Source organism: Pagrus major, chromosome 1 (assembly GCF_040436345.1).
Source record: "Pagrus major chromosome 1, Pma_NU_1.0".
NCBI classification, from domain to species: Eukaryota; Metazoa; Chordata; class Actinopteri; order Spariformes; family Sparidae; genus Pagrus; species Pagrus major.
In genome coordinates, this window is record NC_133215.1 from 1322515 (window position 1) to 1343615 (window position 21101).

The window sequence follows — 21101 nt, forward strand, 5'->3', positions numbered from 1 at the left end:
TTTGTTTTTTGTGTTTTATTTTTAGTTATGTGCACGTTTACCTTTACTCACACACCTCCAGAGATTTAATGGTACGAGTTCTGCACGTCACTGAATCTGAACCGGAGCGAACGCGGCCTGAAGGACAGAGCTTGTTTCTGAAACCGTGTGACTGCGCTGTAGAAAATGGATTTTAAGTGGAGACAGTCAGCTGATGTTCGCTCGCCTGCGCTGAATGTTGTCTGTCCTCTTTTCCTGTCGATGCATCGTCTCTCAGTGCATGCTGGGACAAACAGAAGTGGTGTCAGGCTGCAGGTTGTCAGTGTGTCTTCTCTCCTGGTGACAGCTACCTGTCATCACCTGTCTCTTACTGGACTGTGATTGGCTAATTGAAAAAAACTCATCACAGCTGAGATTCAGTAAGAAAGTGTCGTATTCTCAGACCACAAGCAGCGACACATTCGTTCGTGACAGTCAGATAACAGTGAGACACACGAGGCTCTGAGGTGTGATACAGCTGAACGTGTGTGTGTGTGTGTGTGTGTGTGTGTGTGTGTGTGTGTGTGTGCGTGCTGCAGAGCTGAGCAGGACGGAGGCTCACACACACACACACACACACACACACACACACACACACACACACATCTGAAATCATTTAGTCTCTGAATTATTGATGAAAACACAAAATCAGCTGCAGCATCCTGATGATCCGCCGTGAAAACTTAGAGGTCAAGTTCCTGCTTCTGACTCAGTTTACATCATGACCCTGTGTGTGTGTGTGTGTGTGTCTGTGTGTGTGTCTGTCTGTGTGTGTGTCTGTCTCTGTGTGTCTGTGTCTGTCTGTCTGTCTGTCTGTCTGTCTGTGTCTCTGTGTGTGTCTGTCTGTGTGTCTGTGTGTCTGTCTGTCTGTGTGTGTCTGTGTCTGTCTGTCTGTGTGTCTGTGTGTCTGTCTGTCTGTGTCTCTGTGTGTGTCTGTCTGTGTGTGTCTCTGTGTGTGTCTGTCTGTGTGTGTGTCTGTCTGTGTGTGTGTCTGTGTCTCTGTGTGTCTGTCTGTGTGTGTGTCTGTCTGTGTGTGTGTCTGTGTCTCTGTGTGTGTCTGTCTGTCTGTGTGTGTGTGTCTGTCTGTGTGTCTGTCTGTCTGTGACTCTGTGTGTGTCTGTCTGTGTGTGTGTCTGTGTCTCTGTGTGTGTCTGTCTGTCTGTGTGTGTGTGTCTGTCTGTGTCTCTGTGTGTGTGTCTCTCTCTCTCTCTGTGTGTCTGTGTGTGTCTGTCTCTGGTTGTCTGTGTCTGTCTGTCTGTGTCTCTGTGTGTGTCTGTGTCTCTGTGTGTGTCTGTCTGTGTGTGTGTGTGTGTCTGTCTGTGTGTGTGTCTCTCTCTCTCTCTCTCTGTGTGTCTGTGTGTGTCTGTCTCTGGTTGTCTGTGTCTGTCTGTCTGTGTCTCTGTGTGTGTGTGTCTGTCTGTGTGTGTGTCTCTCTCTCTCTCTCTCTGTGTCTCTCTGTGTGTGTCTCTGTCTCTCTCTCTCTCTCTCTCTGTGTGTCTGTGTGTGTGTGTGTGTGTGTCTCTCTCTCTCTGTGTCTCTGATAACAGGTGACATTGAGGACAGGTGCAGAGTCTCTTCAGTCTCAGGGAGCCTCATCATGACTTGTTGTGATGAGTGTGCAGTTATTGTGTTTATCTGTCGTAGATCTATAACAATGATGGTGAGTGATCATACGAACCTGTCGAGTCTCTGCTGACGGAGACACGCTGCTGTCCTGCCGTCACAGCTCAGTTTGATCAGAACCACAGAACAAAATACCGACACCACTTTTATTACCACCATCATCCACAGGTACAGACTGACAGCTTGTGATTGGCTGTCAGGTGTCTACAGCTCCGCAGACCAACAGCCAACCTCCTCTTCTGAAGAGAAGTCACACGTTCAACTCAAACAGTGAACCAGTGCTGCCTGAACGAGTGTCTTCTGACCTTCTTCACATTAAATAAACAGGCTGAAGTCAGTGAATCAAACTGAGACATCTTCTAACCTTTGTCACAACAACTGTAAAAATAAAGTTAAATTATACTTTAAATCCAGAGAAACAACAAAACACCTGCATCGTGCTCATCAAATAAAGTTACATGTACATTTAGTCACATAAAACGTCTCATGTCTGTCTCGTGCTGGCTGCGATCTGATTGGTTGATTCCTCCCTGAGTTTTTAATGAACTTCACTGATGCTTGACGTCGTTCAGGAACAGCTGTTCAGGTCATCAAGATGCTTTTCCTCTTCTTCTTCTTCTTCATGACTTGGTCACTTCCTGCTCCAGTCGACAAGAAACACACAAACCCAACGTGATGATCAAACGCGACTGTGGCGGCCATCTTGTGTTCCCGACTCACAGATGGGAGGAGGTGGAGAAGCAGAGCTTCAGGGTGAAGGGGTTGGAGCTGTCTGCGGAGCACAGATGTTACAACAGTCACATCAGGGAGCATCATGCTGCTGACATCTGCTGGCTGATGTGTGAACGTGAAGACAGAGAAGGAAAAGGAGTTTCTTTCTTCTTCTGTAAACATGAACTATTCCCATAATTAATCATAAATGTTATAATGATTCAAGTGTGTATTCTCCACCATCCACTCGTCCACGTGTCTCATCTTAACTGACTGTTTTCCACTGATTTGTTATGATCATGTGACCGAGTTTTAAAAACTCTTCCTGTTGGTGCATTCAAGGACACTCGGACTTTTGAGATTTGACATAACATTTAACATTTGCAGCACTTAACATATTATGATATGAGTCTCAACATACTACAGGTTCATGAGTTCAGTGCTGAAATATAAGTAGATCCTTTGAATGCATCATCTCACACACACAGTTGAGGATGTGTTAGCCTAGCTTAGCATTAAGACTGTGGGTAAACTGTTATTCATCCAGGCTGTTGGTTCTTGCCTGTAAACAATGCTCCTGTAATGATGTCGTGTGTCTGCAGCTAACTGCAGTCAGCATCGCTCTGGTTCCTCTGTGGGATTATTGAACTGGATTCTGGATTATTACAGAAACTAACCTGAAGGTTCTGATCCGTCCAGGTTCTGTTCATCCAGATAATCTCCACAGATGAACTCCACCCTGATGTTTGAAGTGTAAATTAAATGTGTAGCAGTAAAAAGCTAATGCTCGGCTACAAACAGACGACATCACGGTCACATGACTGAAACGTCTCCACCACTGAGCGTCTCACTGCACAATTACTATCCAGGTTTTCTATAAACTGATCAATGTACGAGTTGTAAAGTCAGAGTCAGAACAGTGTGTAACTAAAGTGGCCTGTAAAGACGGACTAGTGAGCAGATGAGTCTCCGTGTTCGCTGTGAGGACGTTTAATGTCCCCGACAACCTCTGTAGTCTCATTCAGACACTTGTTAGCAACCGCTAACTGTTTTTAACACATGAAGAGCTTTATAATTAAACTGTGGACAGTTAATGATGAGTTTATATGCTCAGCCTGTAACACACCTTATTTCACACATTTAACTGAAAACACGTTCAACAAACTTTGAGACGAGGGGACAGGACGTGCTAACATGCTAACATGCTACAGATGTCTGGTATTGGGACCACAGCTCTGTACTGTGTCGGCTTCAGGTGAGAACTCACTGGGTATTCTGATCTGATGGTGGTTGAGGACGGTCAGAGCCTCCACAGCTTCAGTTTTACCGTCGAACTCCAGCAGACCGGACAGAGTCTTCGAGCCGGCTGCTGGGAGGAAGAGGAAGAGGACAGAGAAAGAGCTGACAGACAGCTAAATACTGAATGTATTTTATATTCAGAACTATTTATCTGTGAAGTTACAGTTGTATTGATACAGTATAGCTCCTCGTGTGTTGTGTGATTGGTTAAACTCACGTTTGGCATCAAAGACCTTGAACTTTGTGAAGGCCGGGACGTTGTGTTCAGTACAGAGCTGCAGAGGAAGACAGACGAGTGAGGTCAGACTGTCTCACAGCTGGTAAACTGGATAAACTTACTACTTAAGCATTTGTACTTCATTACTTCCCACGTCTGGACTGTTTCATGACAAAAAGACTGTCCAAATGTCCCTGATTTCACTGAATGTGGCTATTTGACGTCCTGGGAATGAGACTCAACAATCAACCATCTTTGTGGTGCGTTCAAGAACAGCTGGGACAAATCCTACTGATGCTACCTTCAACTTTAGTCTTTGAAACTGAAAAACTCCTCACCTTGTGCAGCTGGTGCTGGCTCAGGGTGGGCGGAGCGTTGTAGAAGTGCAGGACGGCGGCGGGCGGCTGGATGATGTTCCTGCTGCTCTGGGCGCTGCTGAAGCGGTTGTTCCTGGTCAGACTGAAGTCGTGGTAGCTGCTGCTGCCGTCGGGAAGCTCAAACACCTGACTGGGAATCACCGCCTGCTGCTTGGACACACTGAGAGGTGGAGGAGGTGGAGGAGGTGCATGATGAACGACAACAAGAAAACACAGAAACAAAGGAAGTCAGGGACATGACAGAACTGTGGGCTCCTCTCATTCCTCTATTACGTGAAGAAGAAGAAGGAGAAGAAGAAGAAGAAGTAGAAGAAGAAGAAGAAGCAGAAGAAGAAGAAGATGAATGGATGGATGGACAGGTTTGTTTCATATAGAGCAGGAAGTGACATCACATCACAGGTGGTCACTCAGACGCAGGTTGATCTGACCAATCAGGACGGACGGTGAGGGTCTCGTCAGCACTCACCAGATGTTGAGTTTCTTGCCGAACACCTTGATGCCGTTGAGGTGAGTGACGGCCCGGTCCACAGCGTACTCATCGCCCATCTCCACCAGCGCCGTGCCGGGAACGCTCTTCATGAACTTCACCTGCAAACACAACCAATCAGCTCAGCTGTCTTCGAGACCTCACCTGTCCTCCGAGGGGCGGGGCGGCGGGCAGCACGCACCTTCTCCACGTTGCCGTAGAGACAGAAGAGGTTGAAGATGCAGCTGCAGTTCATCTTGGCGGGATGGAGCCGCTCACCATGGCGACCGAGCTGAGGCTCCGTGGCACAGGAAGGAGGAGGACGAGGACGAGGATGAGGAGGAGGTCTTAGGGAGGAGCAGCGGGTAGGAGATCATGTCCTGCACCTCCTCACTGCTCCTCCTGTACCTGCTGTTAGCAGGCAGAGGCAGCAGGGGGCAGTGTGGGCCTGAGGAGACACACAGGAGACAAGAGACAGTCAGGGACTGTCAGCTGGAAGAGACAGACAGACAGACAGACAGACAGACAGACAGACAGACAGACAGACAGAGAGACAGACAGACAGAGAGAGAGACAGAGAGAGAGAGAGAGAGAGAGACAGACAGAGAGACAGACAGACAGACAGAGAGAGAGAGACAGAGAGACAGACAGACAGACAGACAGAGAGACAGACAGACAGACAGACAGACAGACAGGACAGACAGACAGTCTTGTACCGTAGCCGTTGGATGGATGCTCTCCCAGGATGGCCTGACGCTGCCTCCCCCTTTGCTCTCTCTGCAACACACACACACACACACACACACACACACACACACAGATTCAGATCACTCAGTGTTTATAGGCTGTTAATTGTAGCCAATCAGACGGTGTCGTGGGCGGGACACTGAGTGAGAGGACGCAGCATCAGACCTCTTGTTAGTGCTGACTGGAGTTCCCTCCCCGGACAGCCCAACACACCCGGACCCACTGGGTCCCACACTCTGTAAAGACACTCCCACACTCTGTAAGGACACTCCCACACTCTGTAAGGACACTCCCACACTCTGTAAGGACACTCCCACACTCTGTGGGAACACTATGTAAGGACACTCCCACACTATGTAAGGACACTCCCACACTCTGTAAGGACACACACACAGAGCTTCAGTCAGTTAGATGAGAGGTGAAACTGGAACACGATTCAGCTCTGATCCCTCGTGCTCATCTGTTCGTGTAATTAACATCCCAGTGAACCAGACTTGATATCTGGGAATAGAAAAGTCTCCTCCAAAGCGCTTCATGAATAATCAGAACAAATACCTCGATATGGACATTGTGACAGAAACTCTGAACGCAGCGAGTTTTCATCAGTAATGTGCAGATAATGACTGAGTGTGTAACGAGTTCAGACAGTGACATCACTTCACTGTAACGAGCCTGTAAAACCAGGAGAAGACAACACTGATGTCATCACCATATAATGACATATACAATGATATGTGTGTGTGTGTGTGTGTGTGTGTGTGTGTGTGTGTGTGTGTGTGTGTGTGTGCGTGTGTGTGTGTTACCTCGCTGCAGGATGAGGGGTTTGCTGTAGTCCCAGCTGCTGTTGTCATTGCGGACGACGTTCAGTCTGTTGGGCTGCAGGGGGCGACAGAGCACAGCACCTCTGGGTGTGTGTGTGTGTGTGTGTGTGGGCATGAGAGTGAAGGTGTGTATGTGTGCATGCGCCTGAGTGTGTGTTTGTCCAGAGCGCTCTGTGTGTGTGTGTGTGTGTGTGTGTGTGTGTTTACCCGGGCGTACTCGATCTTGAGCGTGCAGCAGCCGGCGTAGATGTCGGCGCCGTTCAGAGACAGTTTGGCCTTCTGAGCGTCCTCCACTGACTCAAATGTTAACGAGCTCGTTAAGGATGACTCATCAGGATGACCAGCAACCAGCCAATCACAGGACAGAACCGCCACCCTCCTCTAAAAGCCTCATCGTCAGCTTTAATCTAACTAAACTTGATCTCTGATGCTCAGTGATGAATCAATAATTATAATCCAAATATAATATGATTCTGAAATGAGCTGTTCTGCATGATGAATACCTTTACATGTCATATCGTAAAGGAACAGTTCACCCCAAATACTAAGTATTCAGTCATCATCTCCTCCTGATGATATAAAGTCAGGCTCAGCCATCATCTCCTCCTGATGATATAAAGTCAGGCTCAGCCATCATCTCCTCCTGATGATATAAAGTCAGGCTCAGTCATCATCTCCTCCTGATGATATAAAGTCAGGCTCAGCCATCATCTCCTCCTGATGATATAAAGTCAGGCTCAGCCATCTCATCTCCTCCTGATGATATAAAGTCAGGTGAAGTCTCGTAGTCCACAGAACATTTCTGGAGCTTCACAGTAAAACAGAGTTGCAGCGTTCTGCTGAACAACTGAAGCAGCTGGAGACTTGATTTAAAACGGAGAAACAACCAAAAAAAACCCAAATACTTTAACTCCATTAAAACTTAGCAGAATTAGCTGTTAGCACTTCCTGTTTGCAGTGAACCTGTGGATGTACAGACATCTATCACTGGATCACTGTGATACTGAAGAAAACTTAAAAACATGATGTTTCTAAGTCAAGTTCTGCACATGGAAGAGTCTTTGTTGTTCTCCTAAACAGCTGACCTGAAAAACTATAAGAGAGGAAGCTGTTTATCTGTGAAGCTCCAGATGTGTTTTGTGGACTGAATGATGACAGATGTTAAAGGGTGAACTGTTCCTTTAAGTATATTTCGATGGTAACAGGTAAAGTTTGAAGTGGATCTGTGAAATCCTGTGAACAGACGTGATGCAGGATATTCCACCATGGCCTGGATGCCGTTTCGTTTGAAGATGACGATTTCGCAGCACGTTGCCGAGGGGGTTGCAGACGCTGTACAGAACGTCCTGAGGGACAGAGAGCACAGAGATGAATCAGAGCTGGGTGCTGCAGGTTCTGCTGGAGGTTAGGTAAAGGTGCAGGATGTTGCAGTTGTGGTTCTGGGATGAAGACTCACGGTGGTGATGGGGTACAGCGGGTTCTGGACGGACAGCAGCAGAACCTTGTTTCTGCTGGTGGGGTCGTCTGCGTTGGTGGGTCTGGTGATTCTCTGGCTGGTGGAGAAGTTGAAGAAGGCCTGCTGCTCGGCGACGCACACGGCCTCGCGGGCTCCACGCGACACGCAGCGCTCGGCGCTCTCCACGCTGTCGAACTCCACCAGAGCTGACGCTTGAACGGCATCATCATCACATAACTGCAGACAGAGCGCACAGGTGTGTCAGAGGAGGCGGAGCTTCACTCAGGTGGGAACAGGTAGCACTTCTGTTTGTGCTTTAAAGGAGCAGTCTGTAGAGAAAGATCCTCATTGGCTGATAAACAAACTGAATAATCAAACTCTCTTTGTTTTCATGACTGAAAGACCTGAGGTCATCAGTGTTAAACGAGGGAGCTCCTGCGTTACAGGTTTCATACCGGCGGCACTGATCAGTTCAACTAGAGACTCTGGTTAAAGAAATCTGGAAGAACATCATTTAGTGCATTAGAAACATGTTCGTTCTGCTGCTCTGACTCTTGGTCATCAATTAGTCACTTTGTTTGTTAATCAGTGGAAGCACCACAGATCACTTGTCCTCACAGTCGTGTGAAACTAAAGTGCCGTATTTTGAATTTGAAACAAATATTACAGTGTTTAATGAAAGTACTCCTCCTCTGGAGTCTCTTCACTGGTGTTGCCATCCCTCATTTTGAAATAAAAACCACACTGATGACATCACTTCACTTCCTGCGGATGTATGAAGACAGGACCTGGTTCAGTCAGAAGACATTTTCACAGCTTTGAGTCGATGTCGCCACTGAGCGACTTCATTGCTACAAATGGATTGAACGACATCATCTATTGAGGTTTACATGTGGTTTGAGGCTCTGAAGCAGCCATTTTGTAAAATGCATTTTCATGAACATCGTCACTGGTGTTACTTTTAACACGTGTCTGTGTATTCGTGGAGCCGATGAGTTCTGGAATAATTTGCTCTGTTTCTGCAGAAGGACCCTGTTAGTGCGTCTTTGAATGATCCGTTCACCGTGAACAGTGAATATTTGTGACGATGGCTGTAACAACTGTTTTCAGTCTCCATGACACACGCAGAGATGCTGATCACAAAGACTAATGAAAGAGGAGAGAGAGCGAGCGCTGACAGAGAACCTGATCAGAGCTGAGCAGCAGAGGAAGTGCTGCTGAGATGAAACCAGATAAGCTGCAGGGACGTTTGTTGTGGTCACTGTCTCTAACTCAGGTTCTTCTGACGGACATCAGACACGTCAGGCAACCAACGGCAGTTAGACTGTGAAGCTTCAGTGTAGTCAATGCTGCAGCGTTTCACTCTTACTGAGCTGTAAGTCGTCAGTATTGAAGCAGCTCGGGACAGAAACGTCCGTAGCCATCAGCGTTGAATTTGTGAGGCTAGAAATAAGACTGCTAGCTGCTCAGCTCACCAAGCTAACTACCTAACAGCAACTACATTTAGCTGCAGTTAGCGGTCACTACCTGTATCTGTCCATCAGGATCTCCATGAAGCACCTCGGTACTGTAACTGTCCTCCAGTGATCTCTGAGGCTGCGTACGGCCTCGGTTCAGAGGTGTTCAACGGGGCGCTGCTGGTTAGCAACAGTTAGCGGCTTAAAGCTAAAGAGTTAAAGCAGCTCTGTGTAGTTCTGAGGTAATAACACAAACTGTCTCCATCAGTGAATAAACAAGCTGCTCTCAGAGGAAACACTGTTTGAAGCTAGAAAGGTGGCAGGGTTCATCAGCCAATGAGGATCTTACTCTGCTCATTAACATTTCTTCAACTAAACTAGACTGCTCCTTTAATCTACAGACTGTTTTTATACGTTCGTGGCAGCGACACAAAATAATCTAGTGAGGAGTTAACGTGTGAACACTGGAGTGCATCAACATGTTTGTTTTCCAGGAAGTCTCAGCCTCTGAACGGAGCGAAGCTGCAGCGCTGCAGGTGACATCTGGGGGAAGACGTGTGATAAAAACACTTTAAAGGTCAAATGTTACCAGATGTTGCCGAACTTGTCGAGCGCCTCCACCAGGTCGGCCTCCACCACGGCGTCACACAGCCCTCGGACGTGGACGACCGGGGACGGAGGGATGCGGTGGCTGTCCTCCACGCCGTCCTGCAGACACACACACACACACACACACACACACACACACACACACACACACACACACACACACACACGTATAAACTTTACATTGTGATGAGTGTTTTGAATGGAGGGACGTCGATGTTGTTTAATTCCGTGGTTTCCTGTGACGAACTCTCTGAAGTGTTTTCACTGAAGCTCTTCTTTATAAACTCCTGGTCTCTGTCAGGGAACCAGACTCAGCTCCACCATGAGGCAGAGGAATCTTCACACCATCTCTGCACAGACAGCAGCTGAGTCACAGCATCAAGCAGCTCACCAGATATCTCGTCTGTCTCACAGCGTCTCTGCAGGATTGCATGTGCGTGTTCTGTCCTCTGATGTGTGGGCATGAAATCAAAGAGATTCACAAGCTCGGTGACATTTCTTTCTCAACAGCAGTCGACTGAACGCCTTCATCTGTTGGACAGATTTGTACTGACGTGCAACTTTTAGATTCTTGCTACTATTTCCATCCGACCTGGTCATCAAGACTCTCACACCAACGTTACGTTAACCAACATCACCACATGTCTTTTGTTCAAGTTGTCGTGTTAAGTTAATGTCATACTGACGTACAATACTTTGTATCTACACAACATCAACACCACATCAACACAAAATCCACACGTCTACAAATACATGCTGTTTCCCTTGTGTCCTATAGGAGGCTTTTCCTCATGACAGGTGAGCCGGAGCTGCAGCAGACGCTCGCCGGCTGGTTTTGTCCCGTGAAGTTGAACCATTTGTCTTCATGCAGCACTGAGCAGCTCCGCCTCCAACGCTGACCTTCACTGAACCCTCATGCAACTGATGCAGACCACATTTAGTTCTGGTATTTAAACATGGTGATGAATGTTTGGTGGTTATTATCAGGTTGAACAATGTAAACCAGTGAAAGTAATATTAATATTAATATAAAGTATTTTTATGGCTTAAAGTTTCTGACACAGAACATTTTTGTACTAATGTGGTTCCAGCTGCATGAAGGTTACAATGTCGTCCTGAGACAATCATTGACGTGACAGCTGCAGCTGATCGTTAGTGATCAGATTATCTGAACGTACAGAACACAAGTGTTCACATTAAACCAGCGACTCTGGACCTCTTCACCTGGTCTCAGTCTCAGTTCAACCAAACAGCTGACTCTCCTCTGACAGTTCAACCCTTCAGATCACCAGGACAACTCACAACTCTCTTGTTGAACTTGTACCTCAGGCCAGAGTACTTCTGTTCACTTCCTGTTCTCAGAAATGTATCCTGGACTCTGTTCAGTTTAATCTTAATCTCGGGCCCCTGCAGGACTTTAAATGGCAGAGAGAGTCTGAACGTTAACAACATGAAACTTGACTGATTTTCATGTGTTGTTCCCACGACTGCAGGTGCGTCGCTGATCGACGTCAGCGTGAAGAAGTCACGACGGTTACGGTCGGAAAATGTCACAGCGAGAACAACGAGTTGACAGAAACATGTGTGCTTGTCAGGAAGAGGTGGAGGCAGCGCTGCAGCGTTTGCAGCCTGACCTGTTTCTGTGCAGCAGGTGGAGGCTGCAGGCTCAGTCGCTTCACACCAACCACTGCAGGAAACACTTTGATTGGGCCTGTTTGTGGTGTTGACCTCCACATAATCTGATCTCTAGATGTGACTCACAGCATCCGTCCACCGTGAGCTGCCTCATCTCATCTGCTCACTAGTCCGTCTTCACAGGCCACTTTAGTTACACACTGTTCTGACTCTGACTTTACAACTCGTACATTGATCAGTTTATAGAAAACCTGGATAGTAATTGTGCAGTGAGACGCTCAGTGGTGGAGACGTTTAAGTCATGTGACCGTGATGTCGTCTGTTTGTAGCCGAGCATTAGCTTTTTACTGCTACACATTTAATTTACACTTCAAACATCAGAGTGGAGTTCATCTGTGGAGATGATCTGGGGTGGTTGGTGTGTGAGTGTGAGGAGCTGCAGCCTGTTGCTCTGAGGGTTAATCACTGGTGACTCTGAAGCCGACTCAGATGAGCTAATTACCATTTTGGTCAACTCAGAGTTCGTCCCGTCTGGACGGTCAGAGGACACCGTTTAGAGATTATTCAGGCGAATATAATCACCGCAGCACAAACGTCACATGACAGGTGGACGCAGGGTGATGAGACGTGGAGGCTGCAGCTCCACCGTCCTGCTTCAGCTCGTCTGGATAAAATTCTTGCTAGTTTTTTTGGTCTACAGGAGTTTTTTCTGACTCTGAGACCATTTTAAGTTTAGAGCTTCCTCCCCGTGTTTCTTCTCTGCAGGAGTACAAAGGAGGTGCAGCTCGCACAGCCCGGTCGCCATGGTGACTGAGCCTCTGCTTATTTTGGTAAATGTGTGTCTGTGTGTGTGTGTGTGTGTGTGTGAGTGAGCGTTCAGTGTCATGTTGCTTCCTTCCTGTCAGGCCTCTGTATCATTACAGCTCTGTCTGACTCTGTGGCCTCAACCCAACTCAACCCTCCTCCTCCTCCTCCTCCTCCTCCTCCCCCATCTTCATCCCTCCAGCTGCCTCGTCTTCATCACCTCCTCTTCTTCCTCCCTGAAGCTCATCTGTAATTAGCTGTGTCAGCCGCTGAGCCAACGAGCTTTTAACGCGGCTAACGAGCCAGGATGATTCATCATTTATAAACGCCATCAGCCACAGCCTGGATTCACTGCATGAGGGGGAGACAGTGTGTGTGTGTGTGTGTGTGTGTGTGTGTGTGTGTGTGTGTGTGTGTGTGTGTGTGTGTGTGTGTCAGTGTGTGTGTGTGAACAGTGTAGATGTGACAGACTGACAGTTTGTCCCTGTGCAGCTCCTGTAAACGTCGGGCTGTGTGATGTCTGAACGAGGTTTAACACTCTGATGGTGCGTTCAGAAACTCGAGGCGAGTTATTCACACGTGGATTATAAACAAAGTCAATGAAAAGACGCAAATATGCACAAATTTGCTAATGTTATTTGTGCCGGGCAGCGTGAATGACGCGTCATGAATTGGTGTGAGCTGAAAATATTGAACTCAAGCGAGGATTTGGTGTGACGCTGTGTCTGAAAGCCATTCAGCGTTGACCTTCACACTGACGTCATGACGTTAACGACGCTGATGACCAGACATTCATGAACAGCAATGGAGGATAATAATGGATGGATGGATGGTGGATGGATGGTGGATGGATGGATGGTGGATGGATGAATGGATGGTGGATGGATGGATGGATGAGTGGATGGTGGATGGATGAGTGGATGGTGGATGGATGGATGGATGGTGGATGGATGAATGGATGGTGGATGGATGGATGGATGAGTGGATGGTGGATGGATGGATGGATGGATGGATGGATGAGTGGATGGTGGATGGATGGATGGATGGTGGATGGATGGATGGATGGTGGATGGATGGATGGATGAATGGATGGTGGATGGTGGATGGATGGTGGATGGATGGATGGATGGATGGATGGATGGATGAATGGATGGTGGATGGATGAGTGGATGGTGGATGGATGGATGGATGGTGGATGGATGGATGGATGAATGGATGGATGGATGAATGGATGGATGGATGAGTGGATGGTGGATGGATGGTGGATGGATGGTGGATGGATGAATGGATGGATGGATGAATGGATGGATGGATGAGTGGATGGATGAATGGATGGATGGATGAATGGATGGATGGATGAGTGGATGGTGGATGGATGGTGGATGGATGGTGGATGGATGGTGGATGGATGAATGGATGGATGGATGAATGGATGGATGGATGGTGGATGGATGGATGGTGGATGGATGTTTGGAGCAGTCGTCTGAATAAATGAAGGGAACTCCTTTGTTTTTCATTTCATGGTTGAAAGCATCTGAAGGACTGGTTTTGCTCTCTGAGGCCGACACGTCGTCCTCTGAAGGACGGGGGGGGTCAGACTGACGGTTTCTGTTTGATCTGAACCATAGAAACGTGTGATCAAAGCTGCTCTGATGGGCTGGAGCCTGGAGAGAGTTACACCTCTGAGATAATCCACTGCAGCACAGCGGACCATTCACAACATGCAAATCATGAGGAGGCGACGCTGGCGGTACAATTAGACCTGCGTTTGATTTGACCGGTGTAGAGAAACACAAGAGCTGACGATTAATTATTTTATTATTCATTTTATTTTAATTATATCATTATTTTAATATTTAATCTTGTTCTGTCTGTTTGAGAGCACTTCACTCAGAGAGGAGGAGAACTCAGACATCCTGAGACTCCAGGAGGAAATAATGACAAGGAAACACTGGTCGACAGCGCTGAGATCTGTCTGTCTGTCTGTCCTCCTGTCTGTCCTCCTGTCTGTCCTCCTGTCTGTCTGTCTGTCCTCCTGTCTGTCCTCCTGTCTGTCTGTCTGTCTGTCTGTCCTCCTGTCTGTCCTCCTGTCTGTCCTCCTGTCTGTCTGTCTGTCCTCCTGTCTGTCCTCCTGTCTGTCTGTCTGTCTGTCTGTCCTCCTGTCTGTCCTCCTGTCTGTCTGTCTGTCCATGTGTTATAATACATATCAGGTAAAACCTTGAGAAATATCTACATGATATAAAACAAGTCACTCCATAAACAAGAACGTGAACCTCACGTTTGGATGCGGATGAGTATTAAGACACTGATCCTGAGCAGGATTCAGTGTGAGCCGACCTGCTGACCGACAGACTCACAGGTCCTTTCATCGAGGTCGACAGATGGCTTCACTTCCTGCCGCAGCCAGAACCTCCCAGAGAGGCCACACTGTCTCTCCGAGTGGAGGATCTGAGCCAGAGACGCTGATGACATGAAAGATAAAACCCCCTCAACAATCTGCAAGGAAATACAAAAATATCTGCAAATATCTGGGAGCCACATGACAGTCCGACCTGAGACTTCTCTAAGAAGCTGCACTGAAGCTGGATTAAAGGTGCAATCTGTAAAGAAATGGCCAGAAAACAAAGGTAGCTCCAAACTACAGGGGGCAGCATAACAGCTAGCTGCTGCTCACTGTGCTGTTAGCCAGTGGCTCAGTTAGCCATGGCAGCAGGCGCCACAGGCACCACAGGTGACCGGGCTCAGCTGCCTCCAGTGAACACGAGAGCGACGGAGATCAGTCTGAAGACAGGCGGCTCTGACCAGGACTATGACTCCGGAGACGAGAAGACACGGCAGGCGGGACAGGAGAGGACAGAGAGACAGATCAGCTGTAGAGCCAGAATATTTTCACGTTACTCTGTGAGCTGAGGATGTATTTGGACCGAACCAGAGGCGACCGTGGAGACAGACCAACACTGTTCTGGTGACTGTGGTCCAGCTTGTGTCCAGTTTGAATGAAGTGTATTTGACGATGAGTTAACGAGGCGATGACGCTCGTCTGAGTTCAGTCACAGAGAAACTTGAGGTCAGACGGGTGGATTTTTCTGTTTGGAAGGAAAAATATTTCCTTTCTTCACATTTAGTGAGTTTATTCTGGTGTCAGCTCATCAGTGTTGTAAAAACTCCCCCAAAGTCACACTCAAGAAAAAGTCTCACGGTGTCTGATAGTAAATGTAATAAGTATCAAAACACAAGTAAGAGAAATCTACAGACTGCTCCTTTAATCTACAGACCGCTCCTTTAAACTACAGCCTGCTCCTTTAATCTACAGACTGCTCCTTTAAACTACAGACTGCTCCTTTAAACTACAGACTGCTCCTTTAAACTACAGCCTGCTCCTTTAATCTACAGACTGTGTTTTGAGCACCATGGTAACATGTAAGTGAAATACATAACTCGGTACCTGAGATGACCCAGATGGTACCAGAACGTCTCTAAACGTCACCTTTGGATCTTCTGCCTGAGGACTTTTGTCCTGACGGACTTTCTGAGCATGAACACTGACGGAGGTGATGTTCAGCTGCGTCTCTGTGGTGCAGCTGCAGGTTCGGAGCTGCAGCTGCATCATCACCTCAGAGACACTTGAGTCTGACCCAGTGACACCGAACCTTCTCCTGACACAGAACCTTCTCCTGACACAGAACAAACACCTGCCTTCATCACTCACAGCTCGCGGAGGTGCAGTGTGACAGAACAGAGGCTGGTTGTTCAGTTAAAGGAGCATCTGTCATCTACACGTGTCAGTACAGACACACACGCACGCACACACACACACACACACGCACACGCGCGCACAGCTCGTCCCCTCACCTTCCCTCCGCTCCTCCGGCTCCTGTCCTCGGCGCTGCCGCTCCCCGCAGCCTCCTCTGCGGCGGAGTCCTCATCCTCCTCCTCCCCGTCCTCCAGCTCCTCTCCGCCGGCCTCCTCCTCGGTCCGGAGCCGCTTGGCTGTCCGGTGGTACCCTCCTCCTCCTCCTCCTCCTCCTCCTCCTCCTCCTCCTCCTCCTCCTCCTCCTGCTCCTCCTGCTGCTCCTCCTGCTCCTCCTCTGTCTTCTGTCTCCTCCATCTCAGGAGGTGAATTCACGGATGTAGATTTTCGGTAAAACGGAGGAAGAGACGACAGACCTCTCTCTCTCTCTCTCTGTCTCTCTCTCTCTCTCTGTCTCTCTCTCTCTCTCTCTCCCTCTCTCTGTCTCTCTCTCTCTCTCTCTCTCTCTCTCTCTCTCTCTGTGTCTCTCTCTGTCTCTCTCTCTCTCTCTGTCTCTCTCTCTCTCTCTCTCTGTCTCTCTCTGTCTCTCTCTCTCTCTCTCTCTCTCTCCAAAGATTGTTAAAAAACAAGGAGGTCTCACTCTGCCTAGTATCAGTACATCACCTTCAACCATTATTGTAGTCACTGATAACGCATTTTTCTTTTGATGTAATCAGTTTTATTTATGTAAATGATACAAATGAAAGAAATGAGTGCAACAGATTTATTCTGGATTAAAAGTGCATCCTCCCACAGAGAACAAAAGTCACTATTTGATACATTTTCACTTTTTTATCTCTTAAAAACAAAGTAAACATGATTGATTGATTATTCTGATAATCTCATAAAACTAAGTACAGGTTACAACTCAGCTCGGTGTAAAATGTGACTTCTGTGTGAAAATGGAGGAAGACTAAAATGTTGCTGCTGATCTGATAGATGCTAACATGCTAACACCAGCATCATCCAGGTCCTGGTACCTCCTAGTGCTGTGTCGCGGGCAACTGGACTGGTTTCAGTTTCTTGAAGACGTCTCATGTCTCATCCAAGAGGCTTCTCCAGTTCTGACTAACTGGAGGGGAGTCGCAGGGTTTTAAACTATGTGTGGGAGTGTCCTTACAGCGTGTGGGTGTGTCCGTACAGAGTGTGGGTGTGTCCTTACATAGTGTGGGAGTGTCCTTACAGAGTGTGGGAGTGTCCTTACAGAGTGTGGGTGTGTCCTTACAGAGTGTCCTTACATAGTGTGGAGTGTCCATACAGAGTGTGGATTGTCCTTACATAGTGTGGGTGTGTCCTTACAGAGTGTGGGTGTGTCCTTACATAGTGTGGGTGTGTCCTTACAGAGTGTGGGAGTGTCCTTACATAGTGTGGGAGTGTCCATACAGAGTGTGGGAGTGTCCTTACATAGTGTGGGAGTGTCCTTACATAGTGTGGGTGTGTCCTTACAGAGTGTGGGAGTGTCCTTACAGAGTGTGGAATGTCCTTACATAGTGTGGGAGTGTCCTTACAGAGTGTGGAATGTCCTTACATAGTGTGGGTGTGTCCTTACAGAGTGTGGGAGTGTCCTTACATAGTATGGGAGTGTCCTTAGATAGTGTGGGAGTGGCCCAATTGGCCTTCATGTGGGTTGGGTCGGTCGGGTCAACGACTAACAAGTGGCCCTAAGGACTCTGTAAGGACACTCCCACACATGGTTTAAAAGCCTGCAGCTCCTCCAGTTAGTTAGAAGTGAAGAAGCCTCTTGGATGAGAGGTGAAACTTCTTCAACAAGCTGAAACACGTCCAGCTGCCTACGATGCAGCATTCAGAACCATCATGACAGAAAACATTAAATCCACCAGGAGAGCCCGACCCTGTAACAACTCATTTACATGCTGTAATATCTGCTGCTGCTCCCGTTAATCCCTGCTGATTAACCCGCCCTCCTGATTCTGACGGAGTTCTGAAGAGAGTTTGGGAGTTTTAAGTGGACGTATAATCCAGGACGTTGTTTGTTCGGTCCAACATGTGTCTGCTTTTATTCTCCGCTTCTCTTATTGTCAACTAATCTCATGTTCTGACTCAAACCAACATGTCGGTCAGTCTCTCAATCCTGTCTCACTTCCTGTCTGTGCCTCTCAGCTCTGAGCTCATTGGTTCCTACTGAAGACATGAAACCGTAAACAAAACTCCTCACAAAAATGTAGTTTCATGTTTAGAAAGGTTCAATCATTTCCTTAAACAGCTGCTCACTGGAGCTTTCATCAGACAAACAGGAAGTAGCAGTGCTTGTTTGTTGGGGACTACTTTCAGTGGCGGATTAATCTACATCTGGTGCTGTGGTGAGTCTGTCATCCCACAGCATGTCAGGAGACAACTCACTGCTCGACGAGAGACTGAGAGGAGGACTCGTCTCTGCAGCTGCTTCCTCTACATGGAGGTCAGGTGACCACAGCAGCTTCACACCTGTTCAGCTGGTGAAGAGGAAACGTCATCACCGACTGTCTCTCTCTCACTGACGTCAACGTTACCACCACACTTTATAATAACCATCGTTAGTAAACAGATCATTTACAGGTAATTAAACTTCAGTTCAGTTATTTCACTGGTAACAAACATTCATGAAGGTGTTACAATGTTCACAGCTGAACTATACACACAGACAGACCGCTGGTTAATAAAAGCTTCAGCAGTTTGGACTTTTTTTAATTGTCAAAGTGAAACATCACATGAATAAACAATCTTTGTCAAACACTCCAGCCTCACACAGACACACAAAGATCGTCTCTGAAGTGAAATACACAACAACGATTTTTCTTTTGAGGATTTCTTTAATTCTTATGAGTTTATACGTCTGATTTTTATTTGTCGCGATCACGTCAGACGTCTGTTCGCTTCGCTCGTGAGCAAAATGTTTCACCTCCAGTTGTTTTGTCTTTGAGTGAAGTGAGAACTCACTGTGACGATGAAGAAAAGGATGAAGGGCGTGATGACAGTGAGAGTCCAGCAGGTGGAGACATCCTCATGTTTGAGCCTGGCACACTGTCTCATTCTGGTTTTGACCTGTTGACCTGTTGATCACAGTCCATGTGTAGACTGGTACTGACGCTGCCGGTGTGGACCGTGGGTTCTGGTTTAGTCCAGTTCTTCAGCACATGGTCCACACGAACACCTGCAGCCTGCATCACATCTCCACCTGCCTTCTCTCCTGTCACTCCACACATTTAAACTCAACAACATCATGTGTGTGTTCATGACACAATTCAGACAGGATCAACACATCGCGTGTCCTTGTGTGGATTCAACCTCTGGCTCTGATTGGCTGGTTGGTGATGAGGTCGTCCACGTGGTCACTGTGTGGAGCGTCTTTAATGCTGAAGGCAGTGCATCAGGGACTGACGGCCTCGCATCGCTCTCCAATCAGTTCCTGATGCAGTATCTTCAACATCAGTCCGTCGACCACAGTTTCAGTCTCAGTGTAACACAGTGATCATCCCTGGTGCACTGCTCACAGGAGGCGCTAACAGGAGCTGCTAACAGGAGACGCTAACAGGAGCTGCTAACAGGAGACGCTAACAGGAGACGCTAACAGGAGGCGCTAACAGGAGCCGCCAACAGGAGCTGCTAACAGGAGACGCTAACAGGAGGCGCTAACAGGAGCCGCTAACAGGAGCCGCCAACAGGAGCCGCCAACAGGAGCCGCTAACAGGAGCCGCCAACAGGAGCCGCTAACAGGAGCCTCTAACAGGAGCCTCTAACAGGAGCCTCTAACAGGAGCCGCTAACAGGAGCCGCTAACAGGAGCCTCTAACAGGAGCCGCTAACAGGAGCCGCTAACAGGAGCCTCTAACAGGAGCCTCTAACAGGAGCCGCTAACAGGAGCCGCTAACAGGAGCCTCTAACAGGAGCAGCCAACAGGAGCCGCTAACAGGAGCAGCCAACAGGAGCCGCTAACAGGAGACTCTAACAGGAGACGCTAACAGGAGCCGCTAACAGGAGCCGCTAACAGGAGCCTCTAACAGGAGCCTCTAACAGGAGCCGCTAACAGGAGACTCTAACAGGAGCCTCTAACAGGAGCCTCTAACAGGAGACTCTAACAGGAGACGCTAACAGGAGCCTCTAACAGGAGCCGCTGACAGGAGACTCTAACAGGAGACGCTAACAGGAGCCGCTAACAGGAGCCTCTAACAGGAGCCTCTAACAGGAGCCGCTAACAGGAGACTCTAACAGGAGACGCTAACAGGAGACGCTAACAGGAGCTGCTAACAGGAGCTGCTAACAGGAGCCGCTAACAGGAGCCACCAACAGGAGCTGCTAACAGCTAGTTGAGCGTATCTTTAAAGGTGCTAATGTGCAGGTTAGTAAACAGACTAAAGGGAGCAGCAGCAGATATTACAGCAGCAGGTCAGACGGCTCTCCACTCCATATGATGGTGTTAGCATGTTAGCATCTGTCAGATTAACAACAACATGTTTGACTTCCTCCATTTTCACATGAAAGTCACATTTTAGTGTTAAAACACAGGTCGAGTTCAAATCTGAGCTTTGTTTTATGAGATTATCAGAATTATGACCCGGCCCTCCGACAGGAAGTGACGGTGCTGCGTTCAGGTGAACCTCGGCCGACTCTGTGAGGCGTTCACAGCTCACAGTTGCCAGCTGAGATTAAACTGGACGCAGCTGTTTCCTGTGGACGCAGCGTCCTCTGACTCACTGTGCTGCTGCTGATCAGCTCCTCCGTCTCTTTATTGATTAACCCGCTGACAGCAGGATGTCTGGAGATGTGGACGATGCCTCCGGCTGCCACCAGGGGGCAGCTGACAGCTACAGCTCCTCCGCTTCAGACGGCCGATTTCAGGTTCTGGTCCACTTAGAACACTTGTTCTAGTCTGCTCCAATAACACGTCTTCTGTTGGACCAACAGAACCCACAGTCTGTAGATTGAAGGAGCAGTCTGTAGTTTAAAGGAGCAGTCTGTAGTTTAAAGGAGCAGTCTGTAGTTTAAAGGAGCAGTCTGTAGTTTAAAGGAGCAGCCTGTAGTTTAAAGGAGCAGCCTGTAGTTTAAAGGAGCAGTCTGTAGTTTAAAGGAGCAGTC

General features: G+C 48.0%; 1 protein-coding gene and 1 pseudogene across 1 annotated transcript in view; one reads left to right on the forward strand and one right to left on the reverse strand.

Moving 5' to 3' along the window:
* The window catches only part of LOC141006168 (NACHT, LRR and PYD domains-containing protein 3-like), a 467008-nt gene that overhangs the window by 427199 nt on the left and 18708 nt on the right, over window positions 1-21101 (forward strand). The gene's annotated exons all lie outside the window — the stretch shown is intronic.
* Window positions 1774-19232, reverse strand: LOC140993949 (heterogeneous nuclear ribonucleoprotein L-like; annotated as a pseudogene).